Source organism: Malaclemys terrapin, chromosome 18 (assembly GCF_027887155.1).
Source record: "Malaclemys terrapin pileata isolate rMalTer1 chromosome 18, rMalTer1.hap1, whole genome shotgun sequence".
Lineage (NCBI taxonomy): Eukaryota > Metazoa > Chordata > Testudines > Emydidae > Malaclemys > Malaclemys terrapin.
In genome coordinates this window covers 13,432,120-13,445,893 of record NC_071522.1, presented here as the reverse complement: position 1 = coordinate 13,445,893, position 13,774 = coordinate 13,432,120, and the positions used below count along the sequence as shown (strand labels likewise).

At 43.7% G+C, this 13,774-nt stretch overlaps 1 protein-coding gene across 1 annotated transcript in view; it reads right to left on the bottom strand.

Moving 5' to 3' along the window:
* Positions 1–9,801, bottom strand: part of CALN1 (calneuron 1) — a 172,877-nt gene extending 163,076 nt beyond the window's left edge. Inside the window, exon 1 of the mRNA XM_054008580.1 lies at positions 9,279–9,801. The gene's annotated coding sequence lies outside the window, so the exon portion shown is untranslated. The remainder of the gene's footprint in view (positions 1–9,278) is intronic.
* Between the last annotated feature and the right edge of the window lie 3,973 nt (positions 9,802–13,774).

Here is a 13,774-nt window from a genome sequence, read left to right as displayed (position 1 = left end):
AGTCCCCCTCGCTCTTCCTCCCTTCCTGTAGCCATCCAGCAATCCCCTCGCTTGCTTACCCTCCCACAGCCCTGCACTAGTTCCTTTGCTTCCTTTTCACTATCCCTTCATCATTTTTCAATAGCGTCACGTTCCCACTCTGCAATTCAGATGGTCAAAAACTCCCACCAAAACTATTTTTCAGTTATATGACATTTTTTGCAAAAAGTGTCTGCTTTCCATGGAAAATTTTGACTTTCCATCAAAAACCCAAATGCCTGAAAATCCAGGTTGGGAAATGCAGCTGTGTTACCTATGAGCATTATCATTTCCATTCCCTCTATGGGCTGGGTTCCCCAGTGGGACTACATCTCCCATGATATAATGTGATGGCTCAGCAAGAAGGGAGACACTGGAGCAGCATGGGAGATGTAGTCAGGCCTGGGGTCCCAGCTCATATAGGAGAATGGGAGCATGAAGTAACTGAACTACAAAACCCATAAGGGATCACAGCAGCATTTCCAAATAGAAATTTTTATCTACGAATATCTTTCAGCAGAAAATTTTGGGGGGGTTGGCTGAAAATTTTTAGTTTTTCACCAAAAAAATTGAAATTTTCTATGGAAAACAAACAAAAATGTATTTTGTGTGTGGGGTGGGAGGGTGGTATTTTTGTAAAAATTTTCCACAGGAAAAACTCCTTTTTCCAACCCTCTCTAGTCTCAGCCTGTCTGCTGGGCCCTGGGGATTGTTTACTCCAAGTATGGCTTGCAGTGCACTCTGGGATGCCTCCATCCAAAAAAGTTTCAGAGTGTGAGAAATTTCAGTGAAGTCCAGAGTCCTAAAAAAATTAAGTGTTGGCCTCTACAGTGGGATCGGAAGCATGGACTACTGGAAATGTATGAGTAGAAAAGAAGAAGGAGGAGACATAGTTGCTAAGTGTACAGAAAAGAGAGAGAAAAATTATTTGAGGGTGGCAGAAAATGCCTTATAGTGAGAGACAAAGAGCTCGATCTCTTTAGCTTGTAAAAAAGAAGATTGGAAAGTGACTTGATTATAGTGTATCTGTACCTTCATAGGGAGAAAATACCAGGTAGTAAAGAACTCTTTAATCTTGCAGAGAACCAAAGGTTGAAAACTGAAGCCAGCCTAATTCAAATAAGAAATGGGGCATAAATCTTTAACAGTAAGGGTCATTAACCACTGGAATAATCTACCAAAGGAAACGGCGGATTCTCTGTCTCTTGTTGTCTTAAAATCAAGACTGGATGCCTTTCTGGAAGATATTCTTCAGCCAGACTCCAGTTATTGAGCTCAATACAGGGGTAACTGGGTTGAATTTAATGGCTGGAATTATTCAGGTGATCAGACTACAACTTTGTCTACACATCACAGAAAAACCCATGGCTGCCCCGTGTCAGCCGACCCAGGCTTGTGTGGCTTAGGCTGTGGGGCTGTTTCATTGCTGTGTAGACCCTCCCACATCTCACAACATCCTAGAGCCCAGGCCCAGCCCGGAATTCTACCCAGCAATGCAACAGTCCCGCAGCCTGAGTCCCACAGGCCAGCCACGGGTTTTTCTTCGCTCTGTAGACATACCATAAGTGACCTAATGCTCTCTTCTGGTCTTAGACTCTATGAATCTATGAAGATACCACACCTATTAACACAGTATAAATCCCCAGGTCAGAACATCTACTATGAAAGGACTTCAATGTTATACTGTGTGTTTACTTAGAATCATAGAATATCAAGGTTGGAAGGGACCTCAGGAGGTCATCTAGTCCAACCCCCTGCTCAAAGCAAGACCAATCCCCAGACAGATTTTTGCCCCCGATCCCTAAATGGCCCCCTTCAGGGCCATTTAGGGATCGGGAGCAAAAACAGCACTCTAAGGATCTTTACTGAACTCACAACCCTGGGTTTAGCAGGCCAATGCTCAAACCACTGAGCTATCCCTCCCCCTTGGGATACTTGCACCTATCCCAAGCATTATCTCATCGCTGTCTCCCATTCTGGCTCTCTTTAGACTCTGCCCAAAGCAGGTTACCCTGCTAATGAATGATGATGCCAGCAGAGCTCTCTCTGAATCCATGCCCAGCAATTACTTACTGTTTTCCCCCTTATTGACATGCAGTGGTAGTCATCGCTGTTTCTCTTTCCTCTCATCTAGCAATCAGCAATTTCCCCCTCACCAGCAGAGCACTTGGTGTACGGGGAACTGAACAAAGTCAACAGCGATAATGTCTAAGTGAACAAATGGGGCCATCAAAGGTCACCAGTGCAATAGAGTCTTCACACTATCCTCTTTGTTTGTTCAACACCCTTATGCCAGCAAGCAACCAAGGATCTTTACTGTTAAGTCAAAAAAATCTGAGATCTGTCTCTTTCTGAAGTAATTTATCTCACTTTTTTTGCCCATGCAGAGCTCATTGAAGAATCAGGGCCTAGAAAAAGGGTAGAATGTCGACACAATAAGATGATACAGAACTAATTGACAACATGGAATAAGAAGATTGTTATTAGCAGTAAGAAAAAACTATATTTCAAAGATTTTCCTAAGAGAACATCAAAGTAGCAAGGAAATATCACTTGTGTATCTTTAAGTCTCGAATTATACATTTGTACATCTTCTCTTAATCTGTTTAAAGACCTTGTCTTTCACTGTTAACAGAGGATATGGCTGTTGTGGGTTTGTTTATCACAAGTGTTGTAAGGATTCTTTTCCCAAGCATGTTTTAGTTCATTTTCCCATGTCCCATTGCCTTCATTTCAAACAGTTCTAGCAGAGCTGAAGAAATTAATTCAAAGCATTCCCTATCTGCACTATAGTATACTGAACAAAAAGCCTCAAATTAAAAAAAAATATATATACACAAGTTACTATTCATAATAGACTGAACATATCATAGCTGAGTAATAATAAATGGAAATACATCAATAATGAAGAATTTTTACAACAGATTTAACAAAACAACATGTCATTACAAATAGCCTCAGGGTTGATTGGGTATTGTTGTAAAGTGCCAAAACATTTAATTTTAATAATGGGACAATTAATTACTCCAGCGAATATTCTGAATAATTACTCTAGTGATATTCATCACCTCCCTTCCTGAAAGGAAGCTATTGGACAGCTTGCATGATTTCAGTTCTAAAAGCAACAGCAGGTAACTCTTACTGAAGTTGTCTAGATGTTATGGTAATTGGGGGCTATGCAAATATCATAAATGAGATAGAAAGTAGTAAAACAGGGGAGGAAATTATAAAATTGGAATAACTAGAGATGAAATGTGATACAAAATTCAAATGCAGATCTAAGTTTCAAAGTCATGGGGCGTTAGGATCTAGGCTTTTGGTTGAGTACATTGTAGAGAAAGTGGCCAGTCCTTAAATTAGGGTGTAGGTGTAGACTTCCAAAGTCCCAGATTGATCAGACCAGGACATTTGACCTAGGTTATATTCAATAGCAACACTTTTCCAAAATTGTACAGCTATTTATTATTACAGGAGATCTTGCAGATGCGTTAACAGGGTGCTTTCAGACTAGGAGATGCAGAGGATTCTAAAACATTAATATTATATTTTTTACACCACTATCTAAGGTTGTCATAATGTCCACCCAAAGGAAAAGAGCTAAGTACTGCCTGTCCATCTGTGGCATTTATATGTAACACCAGTTACCATAGTACCTAAGTAGCACTGAGCAGGTTAAGGGGAAGAATCTATATTTAGGTTTTGATTGTACAATGAACTCTGCATGGGTACAGGGGTTTGCTGGCATAGAGAAGATTTCAGGATTAATGCCTATGGCCCCAGTTCAGCAAAGCACTGAAGCAAGCGCTGCAGTTCCATCGAAGTCAATAGGATTTATGCATTTAATACCCAATTCAACAACGTACTTAAGTACATGCTTAAGTCCTACTGATTTCAATCAGACTACAGCACTTGCATAAGTGCTTTGTTGAATCAGGGCCTAAAAGCATAAGTGATAATTATGGGATAATCAGACTCCATAGTAAAGTGCTAAAATTCTTTAGAAATTATGCAATTCTTTCCTCTCAGGGTACTGGTCTTTGGAAGATTGTCACAAAGCTGTCCCGAGATTTTGAAATGATAATTTCCTGCTGAAGCATAGCGTTTAGCTCTTTGGATGGCCAAATTACAGGATTCTTATTTTTATTCAGTATTTATTTGAAGGAAATGTACAAGAGAGAAGTCTGAGGCTGGCAGTGCTTTAAACCTGCTGGTGCTCCGTAAACAAGTTAGCTCCAGAGAGATTTTCATGTCGCTTCTTGAACTATAAAAAGAGTCACTGAGACTGAATAATTGAAAACAGTTATGTAGACTTCATTTCGTTGTTTTTCCTGGGCTTAACTCTGCTTTCTTGCTCATAATTGTAATACTTAGCAGGGTCAATTAACTATTTGGAATCTCATTTACATAACAGTTGACATGTTGACAATGCTTCAGAGTAGATTATTGCCCTGGAGGATATCATACTATGCAGAAAAAACTAATATGAAAGAAGGCATTTCTCTTAAATTACAGTTTTTAGACGGAGACAAAACAGAATATGTAAGATCAAGGAATTCTATAAAATGAGGCAATGTGTATCAACATACACATCAATCTGACATTTTTATAGCATCGTTCATCTAGATAGCTCCCCAAATGCTTCAGAAAGCATTGTACAAACTCATTGTACAAGGCCTGGTCCTTCAAATACATACTCGCAGAAGCAACCTTACCCACATGCTGCCACCTTACCCACATGCTGCACAAAGTCAAATTCACAGATGCAAAGTATGATCAGCAGGTATCTACCTTCAGAAAGTCAGTCTACAGATATCGGTTCCTCCAGTTAATAGCCCAGCTAAGTATATTTTATTGTACTGCTTATTATATAAAACAGACTTGATATTATTTATAATATCCATACAATAATTGCTTTAGTTGCCAGAAGCCAATCCCACTGAATAAAACAAACATTCTAAAAGACATTCCACAATCCCATGATATATTAAAAGAGTTCCCATTTCCTTTTGTATCTATTAACAGATTTTGTCAGCCACATTTCATGCTGACTCAATGATGTTGTGTGTGCAGAAATGATGGCTAAAATGATGCACACTAGCATTGCTAATGCAAACAATTTTTACAGAGGCATTATTTTTTCAATTTACACATCATTGTTGAAAATTAAACCTGAATACTAACTAGGTGCTGTTATCTTGCCACTCGTTAAGCAATGTTTCATCTGCCTTACCAGTTAGATCATTTTGGGGTGGAGGGAGGAAGGATTTTGCCGTGCATTACAATTTAGAGGGGAAGGTTTTTTGGAGACTGGATTAGAAGCAGAGGATCAGCCATTGAAATGTATTTGGACTGGGTTTGCATTGGTTCTGTTGAGGTAAAGGCTGGAACAAGTGGCTACAGGAGTGTGTATGTGCATGCACATATATAAACGTGTGTGTGTGTGTGTATATATATATGTGTGTGTGTATATATATATATATGGGAGATGGTTTTATGTGTGTGTGTGTGTGTATATATATATATATGTGTGTGTGTATATATATATATATGGGAGATGGTTTTATGTGTGTGTGTGTGTATATATATATATATATACACACACACACACACACATAAAACCATCTCCCATAGATAAGATGCATCAGCATAATCCTGAACCACATTCTGATTGGACAAAGACTGCATGATGTTAAAGTGTGTTACGGGGGGGGGGGGGGGGGGGAGAGAGAGAGAGAGATGATAACTTTGCCTTGTGTAATATGAGAGAGAGGGGTAAAACAGAATTCTGCATAAAAATAAGGTTTGAATATACAACTAGAATCTTTAACAGAATACAATTTTTGCAGTGTAAGTTTAGGCCAGAGATTCCATAATACATGTAGTTTCTATAAAGCCCTGCACTATAATGTAATTCATCAGCATGAAGAAGCATACTTTATTATGAGCCTTCTTCTTGCACTACTGCAATTAATACGGGGCTGTCAGTCACAACCAGGCTGGGTCACACATGAAGTCAAATGCAGGATGCACCTTGCAAGACAGAGCTCACCCTGAGAGGTCTAATCCTGCAGTCCTTACTGCAAGTGGGTATTTTGCATGAGGAAAATCTGGCCCACATGTACCATCATCCAGATCCACGTACAGTGCGGTTTGAATTTTTCCTTGACTTACACCCCACGCTACCTCACTGATGTCAGGACAGATTTGGCTCAGTAGGTGCAGTGCATATGCCAAGGAAAAGAGTACAGGATCTAGAATAAGATAGAAAACTTGACTAGGGGTAAATCTGTCACATCAAAGCTTCTCCTGCCACACATATGAGGTAATAAAAAGTTTCCTGCAATAAACAAACAAACTTTCACAGAAATACCATAATGTAAAACAGCTGGGACAGGCTTTCTAAAATGAAAACTTTCAGGGTGCTCACCTGGTGGAATTTATATTCCAAGCGACCAGTATAACTTAAATGTAGAACTTCCATTGGTTATTGTATGAGACTGGAACAGTAAATTATTTCAAGTCAAGGAAGCTTACATCAGCATTAATTCAAAGTGATAGCATAGCCAATGTGACCTAAACATTATCCCTGCAATGAAAGGCTCATTACAGAACAATATGGGGGAGGGAGGACTAGAGAGACTTTTATTTGCACTAAGACATCATATATATGTGATCTAATCGCAGATAATTGTTTAGATGGTTCTTTTGGACTTAAAACGAAGTGTCATTTTGATGTCAGCCACCTACATGATGTAAGCAACCTAGTCAATCAAATCCATAACCAATCACATCCAGTGCATCTGCTTTACAGCAAAACAGAGAAATCCCATTTCCAATTACATTAGGAGTTTTTTTAATAGTCCGATAAACGCAATAAATATAATGTGGCTTGTTTCCTCTTTTAAATACATATATATCAGGGGTTCTCAAACTGGGGGTCGTGACCCCTCAGGGGGTCGCGAGGTTATTACATGGCAGGGAGGGTCGCGAGCTGTCAGCCTCCACCCCCAAACCCCGCTTCACCTCCAGCATTTATAATAGTGTTAAATATTTAAAAATGTGTTTAAGGGGGGTGACACTCAGAGGCTTGCTGTGTGAAAGGGGTCACCAATACAAAAGTTTGAGGACCACTGATATATATAGATAATATCGATATAAATCATTTAGACCAATGATAACGTGGACAGCTGTTTCCACAATGGATCGAATTCTACTATCGTTTTCTCATTGAGGCAGTCAGTATCATTACGAATTTCAAAAGAGAAATGACCATCACCACAATAAAATCCTGCACTGTGCACAATTAAGAATTGAAACACTATGCAGCTAATACTAAGAAAAATGCAGCTTCAACATGCTGGAAAATGTTAGCAGAAACTTCTTTGAATAGCTTATCGGTGTCAGCTGAAATGGTATTATACAGCCTTAAGACCTCAGAAAGCAAGAAAGCTAAGAGGGAGGCTTTCTTAAATGTATTCCTTTTGCTCTTTTAGTAGATAAATGAGGATGCAAACACTACAAATCATCTTTCAGTGATTGAAATTATATTTAAAATCCAATGAACCAATGTGTGTTTGAATACATAAAACCTATTAATACACCTGTGCATACATCAGGTAGGACCATCACCTTTTCATTACTGCCATTAAAATTAGTTGACATTATGGGCCAAATTCATCCATGGTGTGAATTCACTGACTTCCCTGACTTCAATGGACTAATTTGGACCTGGGTGTTCAAATGGAGGGGAAATCATAGCTCTTTGTTTTCTGAGTCTCTCTGTAAATCTACTTATACCTACCTACAGAGTTGTGTATTACACAGCTACCAAACAATCGTGTATCTTCTTTCTTGGGCCCGGGGGGTGTTTGGAAAATACAATAGAACACTAGTGGGATGCTGTTAAATGAGAACTTGTGACCCTCTCTGTCTCTTGTGAGAGTGTGCGCGCCCACCCCCAAATCTATATCCCATATGGATGCATACAACACTCAAAGCAGATGCAGGTCTGTGTTACTGATTGTTATTGAAAATAATGGGAGTGATCGAAAATGGGCATACACAGAGAAAGGGAGAAATAATGTGTGCTCGGAAAAAGAGAGAGAATGTGTGTACCCCAATAGGTACGTTTCACAGTTGCTATAAATATAAAACCAGTGTATTAAAATATAGATAAGTAGGAGCGATCTCTCTGTCTGTCTACACACAGCTTCCGTCGCCCTGTGGCACAGCTGTAGCCCTTTAACGGCGTTAAGCTCAGCGCAGCCTCCTCATGCCCACCTGCGGCACTGACCTATCGCCTTTCTCCTCTCCTCCCCCCGGGACGACTCAACAGCTACGTTAAATTGCCCGGGGGAAGAACAAGAGAGCTGGGCTGGTGCTCTGGCCCCGGGCTGCCCCCTCCCCCGGGGCGTTGGAGCTGCTCCGGGCTTGCTTGGGATGCGGTGGCCTTGGTGCGCAAGGTCCCCCGACACGGTGTAAGTTCAAAGCATCGCCTCCCGCCAGGCAGCCAACATGTTAGCCACGCTGCGACTTGCCCGCTGTGTCACCGGCCTCGCCTCAGCCCTGCCGCCCCCCCCCCCTTCTGCTGCTTCCATCCCGAGGGAGGGAGAGGGGGGGATATTCAGCTCAATCCTCTGTCGAGAATTTTGGAGGGGGGCAGTGCATCCAACACTAGCTGGAAGAGACCCCAACAGCCAAGGCTGGACGCCCCCCCCCCCCCCTTTAAACCGCCAGGTGCAAAATCCTCCAGCCTGCAACCTCTCTGCGCCTAATGAACCGGCTGCCAATCGGTCCGGGTCCCCCAGGGCGAGCCCACTGTCCAGCAGCAGATGGGAATGGTTAATAGAATATGGGGATAGGTATATTCTATAGACCCCCCCCCCATGCACACACTATTGTGTGTACACACACATGCATGCACACACCACTCTTCCTTGCAGAGAAAGGTCTTTGCTGAGTCTACACCACGCACAGTCCTGTGACCATCCCCACCACACTAATCGAAGCAAATGATGGTCAGAAACCAGCACACAGCTGCACAATCAACACACAAGCCGCTCTCGGCAGGTTCAGGGTTTTTTTTTTCCCCCTCAGACACACAGACTTCCTCCCCCCGATCCCTTCTTTCCATGTAATAAAACCCTTACCCCCGGGCTGGCTAGTCGCGATCATTCCCCTCGCCCGCCCGGGCGGCTGGCGGGAGGTTGCAGAAGAGGAGGGGGACCGCGCCCCGGGCTCTGCCTCCCCGCTGTACTCACCTTTCAAGCAGGCGCGTCCGCCGCTACAGGTTTTCTCCCCTGGCTCTCTCTGCCCCCCTCCAGGTCGCTGCTGGCCGGGGGCGCGTTGGTGGTTTATTTTTCTCCGCCCAAGACGAGCAATCTCCGGTCACACACAAAGTGGGTAGAAAACATGCAGCCCCCCGAGGCACCCGGTGGCTTTCGCGGGGTCCCAGCGGCTCCCCTGTTCTTGGGGTGCATGGGACGGGGGGAGGGACAGAGGAGTGAGACTTTGTATCAATCTCCGGCAGTGGGACAGGTGCGCCCCGGGGCCGTCAGTGCTCCATCTCCCCAGGCCGGGCTCCCTTTAAACTCCATGCAGCAGCTGCCTGCCCCCCCGGTGCCTCCAGCAGCCCATGGCGAAGTTACAGCGCCTGCCTCTCCCCGGCTTGGCTCCTCGCGGCTTGGGAAACACCCCCCATCCACCTCCTCGGGATCAGGAACCTGGACTCGGCTGGCTCCGGTTTGTCTTGCCCCGCTCTGCGGCCAGGCAGCGGAGAAGCGCCTGGCCTCCGTGCACACAGACCCAGGCAGCTAGCTACAGCTTCCTCCCCTCCGAATGAGAAGCTGCCCACGTAAAACTCCTGCACACTGGAGCCGTTTCATATTGGACACCTTGCGCCAGGGCCCTCGGTAACTCTTTCCTCACCAGGAGGTGAGGCGCAGTCATGCAGATCTGCGGCTCCTGGCTTGGGCAGCAGCGGGGGGCACAGAGAGGCTGGGTTGAGGGAGTAGGGGGACAGAGGGGGACAGGCAGAGAGGAGAGGGGCCTGGGAGCAGAGCTACAGAGAATAAAGGGAGTGGGGGACAGGGTGAAAGAGGAAAGTCAACGGGAATAGGAGGGCTGAGGGGCAGATTAACAGAGGGTGAGGCAGAGAGAGGAGGACTAAGGGGCACATTGAGAGAGGAGAGCTGAGAGGAGGTAGGGGCAAAGAGAGAGCCCGAGGGAGGGAAAGGCAAAGAGATGAGGATTAAGGGGAGAGAGACAAACCACCCAGCAATGAGCAGCATCCCAGGAGAAAGGAGAAAAAAAATGTGGAGACCCCAAGAGAGAAAAAGAGAGAGAGAGTCCCCTTGAGGGAGACTGGAGGATGTAGAAAACTCCCAGGGAGAGATCAAAGGGATAGACTCACAGTGCTTCTCAAACTGTGGGTCGGGATCCCAAAGCGGGTCCCAACCTCATTTTAATGGGGTTGACAGGGCCAGCATTAGATTCCAAAGCCCAAGGGCTTCAGCCCGTGATGGCCGGGCTGGGACTTGGGCTCCGGCCCCATCTCACCCCAGAGCAGTGGGTCTTGGACTCCAGCTCTGCCCCCCGAGCAAGGTCATGTAGTCATTTTTGTTGTCAGAAAGTGGTCATGGTGCAATGAAGTTTGAGAACTGCTTGGATAGAGAGTCCAGGGGACTGGGGAAGGAAGGAGAGGAGACATGAGAGGGAAGTAAATTAGCATAGGCAGTAAGGGTTGCAGCTAGGGGAGGAAGTGACTCTGAGTGAGATAGCTGGAGGAAGATATTTATAGCCAGTCTTATGCTACCACTTTTCACCAATCCTCTAATTGGCTAGCAGCACAATCCACTAAACACAGTTTAAGGCCCATATTTGAAGAATTAATTCAAAGATCCTCCCACCTTGCAGGATCCCAGAGCCATGGGAATTCTACACAGCAATGGAACAGCCTCGCAGCCTGAGCCCTGTGAGTGTGAATCAGCTGGCATGGGCTAGCCGCAGGTGTCTAGTTTCTGTGTCAACATACCCTGTGAGAGCTCAAGTTCCTACGTGTTGTATATTTCACTACAGGATATTAACTAGACATTATCTTAGATATTTATATGGCTCCCTTTACCATAGTATCTGAGCAACGCACAATCTTTAATCTATTTATTCTCACAGAACCCATGTCAGGTAGGTATTATCCCCATTTTAAAGATGGGGAACAGAAGCACAGAGACTCGGAGACTTGACCAAGGTCACATAGGAAGTCTGTGGAAGAGCAGGAATTGAACCCAGGTGTTCTGAGTCCAAGACCAGCACTCAAACCACTAAATCATCTTCCCTGTCTTTAGACCAAAGACTATCTCAACACACGGGACACAGGCAAAGCCAAACACAGTGCATATTACTAATGTGTCTCAATTCTAGACACCCAAGTGCCAAATAATTTTGTTTCTGACCTACTATGAAAACCCACAATCCTTCAGAATAGCTCACAAAAGACATGTTTGATGGGCTGACGTAAGTGAGTGTAGAATCAGACACCAGCATTTTTATAAACAAAACAAAAGAAAAGGCATAACTAAACACTGCCACAAGTCTCCTGAATGAACAGGTATGTGTTTCAACAAAGACCTAGCAGTTACACCCTTACTTCTTGACAATATGCAGTGCTCTCTCTGTGTTTATATACAGAGATATTGATGAGGGCAAAAGAGGAAAGATGTTGCCAAATGATCATAAATCACCGTTCCTACCAGGCAGTCAGCCCTCTGAAGTGGTTCCAAATTCTCTAAAGTTCTAGGGCACATTCATGCAGGGATAGAATATCAAGGCTACCTTTTCTGCATCTCGCGGTTTATTGAGCATCACTTTAAGCTGAAGAGTTATGGCTTCCAGACAATTTAGATCAGCCAGAAGATACCACTGAGTTTTGTTTCTTTTTAACCATGATATCTGGGATTAGTAGGGTTTCTTTTCTCTCCCGTCTCTCCTTTCTTTACTCACACAGGGAAGGGCACTCTCTCCATGTCTGAAAAGCACTGACATGGTCACTCTAATGTGACTGAGTAGCTGTTTCTCTTTCGTTTTCTTCACCATGAAAGGCATTCTATAAGGTAGCTCCATCCTCATGGGAATGCATGCATATGGCTTGCTTGGCAAAGCCAGCCATTCCTTACATGCCTGGGGCCTGACCCTGAACCAATGTCACTCAGAACTCCCACTGAGTAAGCAGTACCCAAGGAACAAAGGATTCGGGTGCCATAGTGTGATGAAATTAAACTAAAGACTCTTTAGGCTGATATCTGGAGAAATGTTCTAACCGGCAGAACTGGGGCATAGTCTCCAATGGAAGCCCACTGTTTGAGCCAACTAGAAGCGTGTGCATAGTATTCAGGAAACGACCTGGAGAGTTTCCAGCAGCTACTAAAACACTTTGACAATCACATTAATATTAAGCAAAGACTGTGTGGCCTCATGGATCACGTGTCATCTTTCTATTTCAAGGGTATTTAATTCATAGCCTGTTAGTGTTGTATGTTTCCAGTGTAAAAATCTTTCCTATCTGCTGCCTCTCTCTCCAAACTAGTGAATCACTATGTTACCAACACTTAGGGCTAGATGGGGCCTTTAAAGCACAGTGAATAAGAGCAGAAGTTCAAGGAAGGGATCCTGCCTTTCCATGCTCCTCACGTGCTCCAGCGAGCTAGTTAACCCTGACCAGTTGCAGATTATTGCCCCCTGAGCCAAATCAGTTGCATTGACCAATGCATTGGAAGGGTGGAGCCAAAGGTCTTCTGTGCTCTGCCCACTCCTCACCCCCGGAAGGCAGGGATATTGGGTGCATGTTACTTACATGCACCTGGGCCCCTGGTCTGGAGAGGCCATGCAGGAGCACGGGGATTCTTTTACTCCTTCGTACATCGCCATAAGGGTACATAGGCCAGTCTACAATCCGGCACTGCATTATCTTCATTATATAGAACACATATCCATGTCCAACGAAAACACTTCAATTGTTGATCCATGAACATAACTCCCGCTGATGTCAATGGGAATGGAGTTGATAGCACATAGGCCGCCTATGTTTTCATTATGTTTTGCACCAGGGTAGGGTTGGAATTCCTTGCTTTTTCATTCTTTTGCTTTTCCTTTTTTCTTTGGTTAACTCTTAAAGGGATCAAGCCTGATTTGCTTATATGTTACGCCATCAATTTTAAGAGCACTACTGGAATGAGTAAAGCAAGCAGGGTTTTGCCCATTATAGTTCTAATCAATTTATAAGAACTTAATTCCCTCTTTAGGCTTATTTTTCCCCCCATAAATTCCCAAAGATAGTAACCAAATCCCTGTCATCCAGTAGCAAAAGCATCTGCCTTGTGGTTTGAAAATAGTAATTTGAAAATGATTGGAGTTCTATATTTATTTTTTAAATTGTTCACGGACCAGATTCTGATCTCCGCTACACCTGCATAAATCCAAAGTAACCCCAGTTACTCTGGATTTACATCCACAAAATTGAGATCAGAATCCGGTTCTCCCTCTCTTTTACTCCACATCCTTTAAAATATATTACTGATTGTGTAAAACCTTGTGTTTTATAAGAATAAATATAAATTACCAATTTTGTTCCTACATGTGGACACAAATGCTAGCTCTTCATGGCACAAGCACATGGAAATGTGTATTTTTCATTAAGGGATGAAAATTTCAGAAATCACAAGTATGTCATCTGCATTATGTTTCTGCAAATAATGCAGAGGGA